The 16,093-nt window shown below is 52.7% G+C and overlaps 1 protein-coding gene across 1 annotated transcript in view; it reads right to left on the bottom strand.

Annotated features, from left to right (window-relative positions):
* Positions 1-15,007, bottom strand: part of ALPL (alkaline phosphatase, biomineralization associated) — a 57,873-nt gene extending 42,866 nt beyond the window's left edge. Inside the window, exon 1 of the mRNA XM_012768705.3 lies at positions 14,856-15,007. The gene's annotated coding sequence lies outside the window, so the exon portion shown is untranslated. The remainder of the gene's footprint in view (positions 1-14,855) is intronic.
* Positions 15,008-16,093: the final 1,086 nt, after the last annotated feature.

Here is a 16,093-nt window from a genome sequence, read left to right as displayed (position 1 = left end):
AAAAAATCACCTGTTGGGTACGATGTAGACTAAAAGCCCAGATTTCACCACATGCAACTCATTCATGCAACAATAAAACATTCGTACCCCTTAAATTTTTAGAAATTTTTAAAAAATACATCACAGGGATGCAGTCAGCAAGATCCAGACTGGGAGAAACTATAGCGTAAATGATCTCATTTCTTCAACCAAAAAAGTTCAGAGACAAAGGGACGAGAGACAGAGGGATGGGGGAACCTCAAACACATACCCATCAGTCACAGCGTGTGGGCCTTATTTCATCCCATTCGAAAAAACTCTAAGACTAGAAAGTCCTATAGCATTTAAGAGATGATTGGAAATATTAATACCCACTGGATAATCTTTTGATGTTAAAGAATTGTTCATTTTAAATAAATAAATGTTCTAAGAATATCAAATAATCAGTGGGTCCAAGAGTATATATTTTAAAAAAATATTTGTTGGTGAAAAAAAGAATGAATGCCACCTCGTCCATAAATCCTCTGTGGCCATTCTGCCTGTGGCTTTGTTAGGTTGCCTCTTAAGCCTTCCCTAGTCCTTTATTACCTGGGACTGTGGGGCGGGGTGTCTGCCTGGTCTCCCCACACACGGGAAGCTCTTTGAAGGCAGAAACTGGGCCAGGGTCATCTGTGATTCTGGCACCTGGCCCTGTGGGCCTAGCGGGAAGCTGGGCCAAGGAACGCTTGTCAAATGGAGGAATGACCGTCCTCCTGCACCCGTCCCCTTCTTGACTCTGGTTCCTCCTCTCTCCACCCAACAGGTGCCAGGAGCCAGCACCCCGACAAGACAAGCCGAGGAGAAAGGCCTCTCCAGTAGGAACTTCTGCCTTTCTTCCCCCATTCAGAGCACTCCAGGCAGTGAGGGGACAAAGCCCAAGGCAGGCTGGAGTGTGTGGCAGGAGGAGGAGGCTGGCAGGCCCGCCCCGGACTAGAGGCCTGGCCCAGCTGAGCACCGCCTGGCCAGCGGCCAGTCAGGAAATGCTTGATGATGCAAATCATGTAGCCACCCAGGAGGAAAGGATCTTCCTCCTCCAAGAAGGGGAAGTGGGACAGGCGGGACAGCCCAGAGAGCTGGTGCTGAAGGAGGAAATTTCTGAGCAAAGTTCTCACACCCACCAGCTCTCCAAGAGCCCCCACCCCTCGCCCCCCCCCCTCCAGGAAGGCTCCGGAAGCCTGAGACAGAAACTCAGAAGGGTCAGGCCCGAGGCCAGAGCCCTGGACCAAGGCCTGGGCTGACCCCCAATGGGGACTCTGAGTGAAGCGTGGCCTCAACCCGGCTAATTGCTCTGGCCTCCCCCGCCCCTGGTCCTGGAGGCACCAGGATGGCCCTGCCATCACCCCCACCCCCACCCCACCCTTCCCTTCCGCCAGGAATCACACAGGGGACAGTAAACGCAGCGGTACTCCTCAGCTCTGGCGCTGGGGCCTTGGCGGCTCTGAGGGTCATGTAGTTCATTCCTGCTGTTTGCTCAACTCCGACCTGGAGCCCCTCCCCAAGTCTGGCTCCGGAAGAACCAACAGGTTCAAGAAGAGTTTACACATGTGGCCTGCAGAGATTTATCTAATATTTATTAAGTTACGGCAGCACCAGATCCTGGAGCCAGTCCGCCCCGGTTCTGGTGCAATTCTGCATTAACCACTTGTGAGCTGCGTGACCTTGACAAGCCCCTTCCCTTCCTCTGTGCTTCTATTTTTTTTTAAGAGAAAGGGTCTCACTATGCTGCCCACCAAGTGCAGTGGCTAGTCACAGCTGTGCTCACAGCTCACTGCGCCTCCAACACCCGGGCTCAAGCCATCCTCCCACCATGCCCAGCTTGTGCCACTATTCTTCACCTGTAACCTCAGGGATTCAAGTGTCTGCCCTGTGGGGAGGTGAAAAGGCCCAAAGGAGAAAGGGTGTGTGTAAAACACGTGGCAGGCTGCAGTGTACACAGGGATTCGGGAGCGATAATCTTACTATCATTAGTGAACAAAGGTTTAAAAAGGAGGCAGGCCTGGATCTCTGGCCCAGATCCCCCCAAGGCAGACACATTCTCCCCCACCAGCGCCAAGACCAGTCTGCTCAGAGCAGACTTGGGAGGCAGAGGGGAAAGACCCTTGGCTCTGTGTTCGAATCTCAGTTCCACTACCCACCAGCTCTGCAACCCTGGGCACAGCTTAGTATCTCACCTCGCTGAGCCTTGTATCTGCCTCAGACAGGCCTTCCTCACCGTGGAGGGGTGGCAGTCCCCTCCCTGTTGCTTTTGGCCCTGGGCAGCGCCAGGAAGTTAGGGAGATGATATATGCAGGGCTGTCCCAGGCAGGGGTGAGGTCACGTAATTTCTTTTCTGAGATACTTCTATCTGGGCGCAGCTCAGAGGGTGATGGGGTAAAGCCCGAGGAAACAGGGAAACCCCTCCCCACCCCAAGGAGGGTGCTGCCAACAGCCAGCCAGGGGCAGAGGAACCAGGGAACCACCCAGCAGGGATGTCAGGAGTCCTTACCAAAGGAGGCGGTACGGCCACAGGCCACAGCTGCCTGCTGGGATTCACACCCGGATCCACCAGTTACACACCATTTACTGGGCAAATGAGCTTATTTCTGAGCCTGGTTCCTTATGCATGACGGGGACAATGACAACCCACCTCCTAGAGCCAACATGAGGATTAAGTGAGTCAATATATCTGGCCACGTCCTTGGAGCAGCACTGCCACTCAGCTAACCGGAGCTGCTACTGTGACAATAATTCCTGAGTGCTGTCGTGTCTTCTCTGAAGACCTCCCAGGTTTTCTCCAGCAGACTCGGTCTCCTTCCTGCTGGCTTCTACACAGAGCATGATTGGGGCCTGTCACCCGGATGACGATCACAGACTTACGATGTGCCAGACACTGGACTAGGCATTTATACCCGTGAAGCCGTTTCATAGTCAAGGGGCAACACGACCACTGGACTCACCTACTCATGTTCCTATTTGTTGTGACCCTAGCATCTGGGGCAGGGGACCTGCATTATGGGAAGAACTGGCAGTGGAAGTGGTTCCCATATTACTTGGAACACATGTGTGCTGGGAGATATTAAAATATTTGCACCTGGGCTGGGCGAGGTGGCTCACACCTATAATCCTAGCACTCTGGGAGGCCGAGGTGGGAGGATCACTCAAGGTCAGGAGTTCAAAACCACCCTGAGCAAGAGCGAGACCCCATCTCTACTAAAAATAGGAAGAAATTAATTGGTCAACTAAAAATTATATAGAAAAAATTAGCCGGGCATGGTGGCGCATGCCTGTAGTCCCAGCTACTCTGGAGGCTGAAGCAGCAGGATTGCTTGAGCCCAGGAGTTTGAGGTTGCTGTGAGCTAGGCTGATGCCATGGCACTCTAGCCTGGGCAACAGAGTGAGACTCTGTCTAAAAAAAAATAATAATAATAAAAATTATTTATACCTGTCACCAACTGTGTGATCTAGGGGACATGGACTTAACCTCTCTGAGCCTCAGCTACAAGGATGAATGAATAAATGTATGTGGAGTGCTTAGAACAGAGCCTGATTCACGCTACATTTAAAACTTAAACACGGCTGTAATCCTAGCACTCTGGAGGCCAAGGCAGAAGGATTGCTTGAGGTCAGGAGTTCAAGATCAGCCTGAGCAAGAGCAAGATCCCATCTATACAAAAAATAGAAAAATTAGCCAGACGTGGTGGTGTGTGCCTGCAGTCCCAGCTAGTCAGGAGGCTGAGGCAGGAGGATCACCTAAGACCAGGGGTCTGAGGTTGCTGTGAGCTATGATGACGCCACTGCATTCTAGCTGAGGTGACAGACTAAGACTCTGTTTCAGAGAAAAAAAAAAGGATTCTGAAAACTGGCTCTAAGTAAAGAAAAGGAAAAAAAATCACTTTATAATGATGTGTATATATATATATATATATATATATATACACATACATACATCATTATATATGTATTGATTACTCCTCTGAATACTTCTAGAGGAGTTATTATTTGACACAAGGAAACTGAGGCACAGAGGTCACACAAAGTCACATAACTCATAGTCCCTACTAGATGTTACTCCCCGCAAGTATTCATTTATTCAAGCAATTGTATTAAGTGCCTAATGTGCGCCAGGAAGCCTGCTACATATAGATTCAGCAAATGATGGCTGTGACTATTACCATCACTAAAGAAATTAAGGTTGTTTGGGACTGGGGGTACATCTGTGAACAAAACAGACAAGGAGAGTGGTCAGAGGTAGGACACTGGGGAACACATACCTGACTACAGGCCTTTGCCACCAACGGGGAAGCTGCTACCCAGGGACACTGGCTTGTCCTGCTGCCAATCAATTAACAAAGCATCCATGAGCTGGAGTCATCCGTGGAGATCTGGGAAGGGGAGTTGGGCTCAGCCTGGAGCAGCTCAGCTGTCAAACCCAGAGGGACAGCGCTCACAGGTACTCCCATGGCACCCAGGCTGGCCGGGCTGCGGAGATCCCTGCCAGGTGTCATTAACTAAAAAGTCATTCAACGCTTGCTGAATGCAGGCACCTTGTAAGGCGCTGAAATTCACGAATGATTCAGACAGGGTTCCTGCCCTCCAGGAGCTGGGGCTTGGAGCCAGACACTATGCAGATGATCAGGTTACAAAGGGCTAAAGATTCCCGAGCAAAGTCTAGAAAAACAGCCGTGATGCCAACCGGCAATCCAGGCGAGAGACCACTGCAGGGGAGGAAACGAAATGCCAGGGGCTGCGGGACACATCAAGGTGAAGGCCTTCAGCCTGCGATCCTGACCTGAGTTTGAGGGCTGGTTTTGCCATCAATTTGACTGCAGGCAAGTTGCCCTGCCTCCCTGAGCCTCAGTTTCCCCCTTTGCAAAATGACCATAATACTTTATGGGCTACTTTAAGCACTCATCAAGTTCGTGAATAAGAAATGGCTTTAAAAACTGAAAAATAGGCCAGGCGCAGTGGCTCACGCCTGTAATCCTAGCACTCTGGGGAGGCCAAGGCAGGCAGATCGTTTGAGCTCAGGAGTTCGAGACCAGCCTGAATAACAGCGAGACTCTGTCTCTACTAAAAAAAAAAAAATAGAAAGAATTATCTGGACAACTTAAAATATATAGAAAAAATTAGCCGGGCATGGTGGCGCATGCCTGTAGTCCCAGCTACTTGGGGGAGGCTGAGGCAGGAGGATCACCTGAGCCCAGGAGTTGGAGGTTGCTGTGAGCTAGGCTGACACCACGGCACTCTAGCCCGGGTGGTGAGACTCTGTCTCAAAACAAAACAAAACAAAACAAAAAAACTGAACAATATGATAGAAGCCTGGAAACTAAGGTCGGGAGTGTTAAAGTGGCCTGTCCAGGGTCGCATAGCTGATTAAAGCAGAACCCAGACTGGTCCGCACCATCAGGATGCCGGGACAGGCCCAGCCCCACCTCAGCTGAGCGGAGGCTCAGATCCCATGTTCCCCGGGCAATTTGCTCAGCAAGGCCAAAGGAACAGGCAGGACACTTAATTCCCTGGTGCAGGGTTTACCATTTACTCGCTGTGTGACCCCAGGCTCAGCACCCTCCCTCTCTGGGCCTCAGTTTTCTAACCTGCAAAAATAGAGATGCCATTTGCTGTGCTACCTACATGTAAATGTGGAAGGCTATGCCAAGGGGAGAGCACGTTCCACAGGCAAAGGAGTTAAATGACATGGTTAAATGACAGCGTGAGCTGATGGAAAGCCAAGGCAGAGCGTAGCCATCCCCACACTGAGCTAGCCAGGCACGGGAGCTGAGCTTCCAGTTGGGGAGATGGGAATTCAAATCTCAGGTCCTCCACCTTCCAGCTGCGGGGGGACTCAGGCAAATGACTTCCCTTCTAAGTCATTTTCCTCACTTGAAGAACGGGCTATTACAAGGATGGAGTGTGTGAATGCACATACAAAGTATCTGGCAGAGTGGCTTGGTGCGTAACAAACACCTTCCTGCTGCTGTCGTTGCTGCTGTCGACAGTATTGTCAAGGGTGAGGGAAGGGTGAGCCGGACTCTTTTCAGGAGGACCTGAAACCAGTCACTCTAACTTCAGTCACTCTTACTTTAAGCTTGGGTAGTTACCAGGCCCAGAAACCTCCCTCCTCCTTGAGACTGAACTTGGGCATGGCCCTGTGCCCCACAGAAGGTTCCCACCCCACCCCACCCAGCGGGGGGTCATGGTGCAGTCTAGCTCCATTCCTCCTGCTTTGACAGACAAGGAAAAGAAGACCAAGGAGCACCGTGACATCCAACTGGGTGCCACCTGGGCCTATCCCTTCCCCACCCCTGCCCACACAATGGCCAAATCTAATCTGGTTCTGGAATGTCCTTTCATCTTGTGTGCCAACTCTAATGGGTTGCTAATGGCTGCCTGGAACACTATTTAGAAGGAAATCGAGCAGCGGTTGATTAGTGATGTCTGACAGGGGTGGAGGGCAGGGGACGGGCAGCACGCATGCCAGCTATTTGCCATCCATGAACCAGAAAAGTCCTAAGGCCTTGCCTTACTCACATAAGCCACGATTGTTGGGCAGAAGCGGAGAGAGAGGAAGGGATTGCCCAAGGCTACACGGCCTGAAATGACTGGGCTGGGATCCACACCCAGGACCTTCTGGGTTTCTGAGGATGCTCCCTTCCAGGATTGTCATTTCCTATCCATTATCTGGGAGAACAGATGCCACTGCCCAACCAAGAGCGCCCATGCACGGTCCCCTCCCTCTGAGGCTGCCCACCCCAATGTCATTTGCAAACTCCAGAGACAGATGGCTCAACTGAAAACAAATGTATACAGCAAGGTCCCCTAAGGGCTTGTATCCAAATGTAAAAATTTGAATCCAGATGCCAATCTGATTGGGCAGGAGGGCATGAGACCTGGATTAGGGTCTCAGCTCTACTTTCCAGACCCTTAGAAAGTTACTCAACTTCTCTGAGCTTCCCTTCCCTCCTTTGTAAAATGGAGAGAATGACAAGCTAAATACAATAAGGTCATTCAAAGGGATTAGCTCAGCTTCTGACACAGAGTAAATCCTTCAATGTCAATTACACACGGTGCCAAACTCAGACATGGTTTTTAAGATGGCACCGAAGCGATAGGTATTCTTATTCAGTAGAAATCACACTCATGTATCCCTACAACCATTCTGTTTTTCACTTTCAGTATAGTATCCAATAAAATTACATGATATATTCAAGATTTTAGGATGAAATAGGCTTTATGATGTTAGGTGTTAGATGATTTTGCCCATCTGTAGGCTAATGTAAGTGTTCTGAACACGTTTAAGGTAGGCTAGGCTAAGCTGTTAAGATAATGTGTAGGTTAGGTGTATTAAATGCATTTTGACTTGTGATATTTTCAACCTGCAATGGGTTTCTTGGGACATAATCCCATTGTGAGTCAAGGAGCATCTGTATAAGGATTAGGTCAAGAAGAAAACCAAAAACACAGCATTTTCACAAAAAATACTCAGGTGATTAAGGCATGGGCTTGGACAAGCTGTTGGAGGAACTCTGTTTATAGCCAATATCTTAATAGGCTAACTGACCTAAAACATGAATTATTACAATTGATTTTAAAATAAATAGGGAACTGACTCTTCTAGGAAGATGGGTTATGTCACTCACATCACGCAGAAGGAAGCAGCCTTGAGTGGGAGGATTGGTAATAGTAGGGAACAAACATGTCTATTTCTTCTCAGCTAGGAGAGTTTGTGCCTCAGTTTCCCCATCTGTAATGTGGGGATAATAACACCCACTGCGCAGGGCTGCAGGAGGACCAACTGAGCAATTACAGGTGAGGCGCTGGCACCACGCCTGGCAGGTCAATGTCAGCGGTCTGTGGACTTTTGGAGGGGGGCGTCACTTAATGAGGCAGAGAGATCAGAACCGCTATACAAGTGCTTAGAAGGAGTGGAGAAGAGGAAGCAAGACTCAGAATACCTGAGACATTTTGTAACCAGATGGTGGCAGATGAGTAAGTTATTAACTCCTGGATGTTCAGATGTTCAAAGGCATTTACATCAAAGTGGGGACAGGTGGAGAGAGAAAGACACATGGTCCTCAGAACAACCAAGTCTGGCAGAGCATGGTGACTCACGCTTGTAATCCCAGCACTTTGGGAGGCCAAGGTGGGAGGATCGGCTAAGCCCAGAAGTTTAAGGCTACAGTGGGCTATGATCGCACCAGGGCAAGAGTGAGAAGCTGTCTCTAAAAAAAAAAAAAAAAAAAAAAAAAAAGACAAGCCTCAGACAGTTCAGTGACTGCCAACAAGAGGCCTAAGGATTCCAGGAAAGAGACCTGAGCGCCAAGAAGGTACACACCCTGTTGCTATATTGACATAGTAAAGGTGGACCAGAGAAGGCAAGAGATTGACCTCATAAAAAGTCACATGGCAGATCCTTCTGAAGGTGGCACTTATGGTTTTTCAAATAACAATTTGCTCTGGCCACTTAAACACCTTTTTGAAGAACCCAGCAGCTTGCATACCTGACCAGGTGAAGCTCACACACCTGAGTCACACACTGAGACCTGGGATGAGGAGAAAGTGCCCGTGAAATAACGGGGTGGAGGAGGGTGCGGTTGGGGGCCTTGAGGGCCAGGGCCTCACTGCAGGGGCTCCGAAGTCTTACTGCTAGAAATAACCTTCCAGTGTCTCCCTTCCTCCCTTCCCTGGGTCAGGGCAGCGTAACAGAGGCACCTAGGGGAAAGATTTGAACCCACGGCGTCTGCCCTCTGAGCCTCAGTCTCAAATGCAAAGGGGGGCAGGGGTAGGTGACTGTCAAAGGTGACATCTGAAAGTGCCCGGTACTCAGCAGTGCTCACAAAATGCTACTTCCCACGCCGGGCACATTTCTGAACTCTACAGGAGCAAGGACCAGGGGGCTGAGCTTGCCATCAGGAATCCCCCTCGTTCACCTCGCGCCCCCACAGCGGTGTATTCATGGAGACCTTCTAGAATCTCTTATCTGGGCACCGCCTCCAGAGCCCCCACACGTAACCATCTGGCTTCATGGCCCCTCACGCTGCCCTCCAGCTCAGAGTCTGAGATGCATGCTGCAGCCACTGTGCTGCCTGCCTGGCGTCTGTCCCCAGGCCTTGGCTCCCAGAAAGAGGCTGAAACAGAGAGCCGTGGGTTCAGAGTGCAAGATCATGCTTCCTGCCTGGGAAGTGCGTACACACCAATGCACAGGGCTGTTGGGAACGCTGGGTGAGGTGGTAGGTATCCAGCGAGTCCCTTCCTTGCCGGGGCTGTGCAATCTTTAGAATGAAGCACCCAGGGCTGCCTGTCCCCAAGGGGGAAGACTCTGGGCCCAGCTGGCTGAGCCTCGCCAGGCTGATGCTCTGTCATGCCCAAACCTCTGGAGCCCTCAGACTCTTCCTGGAGACCCGGAAGCAGGAAGAGAGCTCCCTCTCTTAGCTGCCATGTTTCGGAGACGCTGCCAGGCCACAGGAGAGGGGCTGGTGTCCGTGTGCTCCACATTCCTGCTCTGAGCCCCCTGAGGGCTGGCCCAGGCCTCATACAGTCATCTGAATGAGATGTGTGCCCCCTTACGTGGCCTTGACAGTATCCAGCCAGAAACTGCAAACTCGGAAGGCAGGCAGGTGCGAGGCCGAGGGCGCGGTGGGCGCCATGGCAAATCCGATGGGGCAGCTGCTAATCGGCTGCAGCCGCGGTGGCCAGGCAGGGACATAGCTCAATATGGCCACATCTTCTGAGCTTTCCAGAGATGCCAGAAACCCCTGTTTTTATGTAAAATGAAATCACCTGGTTTAACAACACCAGCAACTAAATTAAACTTTTTAAACCACTGCAGAGTCAACAATCCCCCATCCCACCCCCTGTAGCCTTGGGAGGGCAGTTTGTGACAGACGTCCCATAACCCAGCACACAGTAGGCCATAAATATTTAAGGACCAGTTGAGTGAATGAGACCCATCCCAAGTCTTAGGGAAGTCCCATCTCTTCAATCCTGCTCCTCAGATTTCTTGGTTAACAGATGGGGAAACTGAGGCTTAGAGAGGGGAAGTGACTTGCCCAAGGACACACAGCTAGCTTGTCAACAGCCCAAAGACTTAAACTCTGCTCTCCTGAGCTTAAGATCTTTTTCCACCAGACCATCTGCATCCTCCCTCGAACAATTACTTTCAAAAAGTAGATACACATACTAAGGATCTACTGCGGACATGATACACGCTAAGTTCAGCAGAGTGGTTACCTTTGGAAAGGTCATGGAGCTTGGAGCCAGGAGACTGAATGCTAAGTCTACTCTGCCCCAAGCAGCTGGGTGACCCTACACAAGGCCCCTCTCCTCTCTGGGCCTTAGTCTCCCTCATCTGCAAAGGAGCCAGTGGACACAGCCAGCGTCTAAAGGCCTTCCAACTAAAATTCTAAGCTTTTATGAGGTCTCCTCTCTGGCCAGTACTCTGCGTTCTCGGATGAATAAAATAGTAATAATAATAATAATGAGGAGGGTGAGCCCACACCAGCCAGGAAAGAACACTACAATTTTTAGTGAAATCTGACTCCTGGTTACTGGAATTCAGAAAGAACCATGGTAATACTCGGGCAGTTTAACCACCATCCTACAATTAAACAAAAACACATCTGGTTTAACTTCGTCCCCATTCTTCCCCCACCCCCTACCCTCATCTCAAATTTTACCCCTTAATTTGAGAAATCAAATTCAATGCAAACAATTGATTTCATGCCACAGGGAGGCTGAGAATTTAAGCATGGAAAACTTTAAGCACGGAGTTTTTCTGGGAGCAATTATGACACGTGGGGGGGGTGGTATGGGGAGACAGAAACATATGGGGAATGTTCTCTAGACACCAAGCATCACATAATGATGCTGAGGGCCACTATGAGCCCACTCAGAGGCAAAGTCACTCGCCTCAGGTCACATAGCTGCGGATTTGACCCCAGAGCCAGGTTAGGCCTTTGCAACTAAACAGGGACTTCCCTCTGTCCCTCAGGATCACCGGTAGGGGTGAAGTTAACTGCCACTGAAACTGCTCCACGGGAACTATTAACTTCTAAATAATGATCAATACTGGTTCAGTCCAAGGCTAGAAAGCAATTTATGATCTTGCTAGCCCCTCATAGCAACCCTGCAAAGTATATATTTATCAACCCACATTATAGATGAGAAACTGAGGCTCAGAGAGGGGAAGTGACTTGTCCAGGGTCACACAGCAGTGCTGGAATGGAACCTCCAATCTACCGCTGCTAGCTGTCCTCTAAAAGTGAGGACACATCCAGAACAAAAACCCCAACATACCGAACTGCCTAGCTCCAGCCTACCAACGATGACAACGTCGTGCTGGGAAGCTGAGTCAGCATTCCTGTGGCCACACGGAGATTTCTGAGTGCTGGCTCTCGGCACCGCGTGCTCACTCTCCTTGAGATATTTGCTAGGAGCTCTGGGTTTTGCATGAATAAGTCCAGATGGACTGATTTCAAAGTGAGAACTCCAGGCTATGCCTCTAGATCCTACGCCCTGGATTAAAAGGCCTCATGCCCAGAGATGGGTACAACATGGAGATCACCAGACTCTCAATTCTAGAAATGCAGCTGCAGCCCCAGGTCCCCAGGCGGCATCTGCGTGTCCTTAGGCAAGTTGCTTCCCCTCTCCAAGAGGATCATGTCTAGCTTGCAGAGCACATCGGCTGTGTAAGTCACAGGACACAATAGGGCTGACTTTGGTCCTGAGCTGGGACAGGGCAGGAGGCACTGCAGAGATAATAGTTCCAGGGCTGTTCCCAGCATGGAGCTCTGGGCTCCCAGCCAAGGCTGAGTCTAGCATGGTAGAAAGTGGAATCTGAGTGCGGGCAAGGAGGGCACCATGCCACGAGACATGTGCAGACCCACAGGGAATGGGCAGGGCCTGGGCCAAGGTGGGTGACAGGTTCAGAGGCAATGACATAACCCTATACCAAGTCTCAGCATTACATTTTCTGCTAAGACTAGAGCTGGTGATAGCCAATATCTTCCTAAGCACAGGCACCGGCTAAACATTTGGCAATCGTCAATCCTATCTAGACCTCACTACCAGCAGGTACTGTTGATCTCTGTGCTTAAAGGAGGACAATGAGGCACAGAGAGGGGACAGTACTGGTTCCAGGTCACATACCTAGGCTGCCTTGTTTATTAGTGAGAGGTAAACAACATAGGCTGATCCATTTCACCTGTGTTATTGCAACTTAATCTTCCTTGTGAATTGCCTGATTTCAATTCTAAAATGTCAATTTTGACACTCAATTTCAGAGCCTGAATATAATTGTTATGCAAATGTCCACTCTGAGGAGGGCTTTTGTCTGTTTAATTTGCTGCTGCATTCCAGGAACCTAGAACAGAGCTTGGCACAAAGCTGATGCTTGATAAATATTTGTTGAATGAAGATAGCATTTTTTCCTGGTCTCAGTTCAGTTTTATCCCTCACAATAGTCCCATGCTGAGAGGTGTACACCCCCTTTCACAGATGGGGCCACAGACAGAGACAGGGACCATCACCCAGCCCTGTCTCACCCCACTTGGGACACTGGGGGAGGTGTGTCCAGGGACCCTCCTTGCTTGCAGGAGTCCTCAAACTATGGCCCGCGGGCCACATGCGGCCCGCCAAGGACATTTATAGGGCCCACTGGGTGTTTTTGCCATGGCTGCCGGTCCTGCTTAGCAGCCAACTCATCCTGGGCCCACAGTGCGCATGTGTGGAATGTGTGACACATTCTCCAACGGCCCTCCAACGGTCTGAGGGACAGTGACCTGGCCCCCTGTTTAAAAAGTTTGAGGACCCCCGGTCAGGGAATCCAGAGGCTTGGAAGAAGATGAGCAGTGGGGTGGGTGGGTGGATGGGGCAGGACCAGGAGGGGACAATTGCCTGTGGGGAAGACTAAGGATTTGGAGAGGGCAGATCTGGAGGGTGGAGGAGGAGGTGGGGCTGAGTCCAGAAAAGGCCAGAAGAAAAAAACAAGGCTCAGCCCCCCATCTCTCAGGCAGCAGAGTGGGGGTAGAAGGCTGAGGTTGCACGGCTTGGCGTTCTAGGTTCAAATCCTGATCCCACCACTTGCTTAAATTGTGTAAGCCTCAGTTTCCCCATTTGTAAAATGGGACGATGTATAGTATATATATATATATATATATTTTTTTTTTTTTTTGGAGACGAGTCTCGCTTTGTTGCCCAGGCTAGAGTGAGTGCCGTGGCATCAGCCTAGCTCACAGCAACCTCAAACTCTTGGGCTCAAGCAATCCTGCTGCCTCAGCCACCTGAGTAGCTGGGACTACAGGCATGCGCCATCATGCCCGGCTAATTTTTTTTTTATATATATTAGTTAGCCAGTTAATTTCTTTCTATTTATAGTAGAGACGGGGTCTCGCTCTTGCTCAGGCTGGTTTTGAACTCCTGACCTCGAGCAATCTGCCCGCCTCGGCCTCCCAGAGTGCTAGGATTACAGGTGTGAGCCACCCCGCCCGGCCTAGGGACGATGTATATTAAGGTGTAGAGCAGGCCCTGGCACACAGTAGGCATTCAACAAACAGTCACTGTCATCTTCACTGATGTGGGGAGCCAACCCCTGCTTCCTCCAGGGGAAGAGTGGCTACCTGAGGGGTCTCTAGTGCTTCCCAGGGCCTGAGAATCGCCACCTCTTTTGATCTCAACGTTTCTCTCCTCCACCCTGAGGCTTCTGTACAGGCCCCCTCCCCAGCCCCATTATGTGTTGACAATGTGAGGAGGGTGGGCTGAGTCTTTCCACAGTGACTGTGACCCTGTGTTTAACCATTTCTTACCAAGACTGGGCAGGGCACCAGCCCTGGGGAGGCCACTTTACCTGCGCACAACCCAGAGGGGGTGGCAGGCTCCTTGGGCTTTTTTTTTTTTTTTTTTTTTTGAGACAGTCTCACTCTGTTGCCCAGGCTAGAGTGAGTGCCATGGCGTCAGCCTAGCTCACAGCAACCTCAAACTCCTGGGCTCAAGCAATCCTCCTGCCTCAGCCTCCTGAGTAGCTGGGACTACAGGCATGGGCCACCATGCCCAGCTAATTTTTTCTATGTATTTTTAGTTGGCCAATTAATTTCTTTCCATTTTTAGTAGAGACGGGGTCTCGCTCTTGCTCAGGCTGGTTTCGAACCCTGACCTTGAGCGATCCACCCGCCTCAGCCTCCCAGAGTGCCAGGATTACAGGCGTGCTAGGATAACCGCGCCCGGCCCTCCTTGGGCTTTGAGGGTTCCAGAGTTTTGCCGCCTGGCTGCTGTGTCCAGCCCGCTCCCAAGCCGACACCAACCCGCGGTCCGGTCCCCACAGCGCCTCTGGACCTGACGCGTCCTTCCCTCGACTCCTCCCAGCTCCAACTCGACTCCCAGTCAAAACTACTTCAGACTCCACTCAGACGGACCAGCCCTCTCCCCGGGCCGTTGTGGCGGGACCTAGAGGTTGCCACAAGGGACGCGGGGAAGGGCACCGGGCACGAGGGCTGGGGGTGGCAGCCTGAGTCCCTGGATCTCAGACTGAGGAGGCACCGCGGGCGCAGGTGCCCGCACCGGGCGGGGGCGCGTCCCAGGCGGCGGCCCGGGAGGTAGGAGAGCCCAGGACTGCAGGGAGGTCCCGAGCAAGGTCCCCTCAGCTCGCCGGCTCCGCGGGCGCCAGGGCCGACCGCCAGTGGGGCCCAGCGCGCCCGCTGGGAACCTCGGATGCGCGCGCGGACGCCAGTGGGGCAAGTGGCCGGGGGCGGGAGGCCTCTGCCCTGCCATTTCAGCCCAACACTGGGGCCACGCTAGATGCAGGAGGGGCCGGGGACCGACCCTGCAGCGGGGGTCCCGAGGAGCTGGGGCGCAGCGCGAGTCCTTACCTGCGCAGAACTCGTGGGCGAGGGTCTGTCCTGACACCAGGGCGCGAGACCGGCGCGCTGGGGCCGCGGGCGCGAAGTGGCGGGAGCGCGACGCTGCCGGGGCCAACTCCCCCGCCGGCTTATAAAGGCGGCCGCGGGGCCCGAGCGCGGCCCGGCCGCCCTCCCCTCCCCTCCCCTCCCCTCCCCTCCCCTGCCCCCTCCCCTCCCCCGCCCTGCCCCCGCCCCCGGCCCGCCCCGCCCCCGGCCCGAGCCCCGCGCCCCGCCGGCCCGTTGCGCTGCGCGCCCAGGGCGCCCTCTGCCGGGGAGCGGGGCTCGCGCCCCCGGTTCCGCTCGCCCCGGCCCGCGCGGTTGGGCACCCGCGCGGGGTGTCGCCGCCGTGCGGTCCCGCGGGGCCGGCGCACTCGGGCGCTCTGCCTCGGGGCTGCCCCTGCCCAGCCCTTCCTCTCTCTGCGAGCTCGGCCTCCGACCCCGCTCTCCGTGCGCATCTCGTTTGTCTTTGTGTCTTCTGTGTCTCCATGGGTGGGTGTCTTTGTCTCCAGCCGTCTGTCTGTCTGCCTCTCTGTGTCTGTCTACCTATCTGGTTTCCTCTGCGCTCCCTACGTCTCTGTCCGTTCTGTGCACGTGCGTCGCTGACTCCTCTGTGCTCTCTGTCTCCCTCCCCAGACCAGACCGCTAGCCTCTCTTCCCTGCCCCTGGGCTGTGTCCCTGCCTACCGCCTGCGGAAGCAGAGGGTGACTTTGGGGGGTGGCATCCAGACGGAAATCTCCCCTTAGACAGGGACCGTTCCCTCTTTCCCTCTCCTTGGACAGGGAAGGGTCCCAAGCAGGGATCGAATGACTGTGTCCCACATGTCCCAGCCAGAGCCCCAGGACATGTCTCCTGGGAGCCAGAGCAGAGGCAGACACTTCCAAGGCAGTGGAGTCAGACAGCCCAAGTCCAAAGCTCTGCTCTGGTGGCCTTGGCCAAGTCACTTGACCTCTGTGGACCAGCCTGCCCCTCTTTGACTCGCAGATGCCTGGCTTCCCTCCCTGCGTGGCGCTGGAGTGACAGTCACGTGACGCAGGGCTTGGCAAGTGCACGGGAAACTCTAAAATTCTAGGCAAATGGTAGGGGGTAGGGGGCAGATGTGGGCACTACAGGCCCTGTTCCCATTCCCGGGGGTCCAGCCCTGATGGGAGCACCATCCCCTTTCCTCTGAGAACCAGACCGAGTTTGAATTCTGCTGACAATTTCCTACG

The sequence above is a fragment of the Microcebus murinus genome, chromosome 2, assembly GCF_040939455.1.
Source record: "Microcebus murinus isolate Inina chromosome 2, M.murinus_Inina_mat1.0, whole genome shotgun sequence".
Taxonomy (NCBI): domain Eukaryota; kingdom Metazoa; phylum Chordata; class Mammalia; order Primates; family Cheirogaleidae; genus Microcebus; species Microcebus murinus.
The sequence above is the reverse complement of the archived record's forward strand: the minus strand, read 5'-3'. Positions and strand labels throughout refer to the sequence as shown.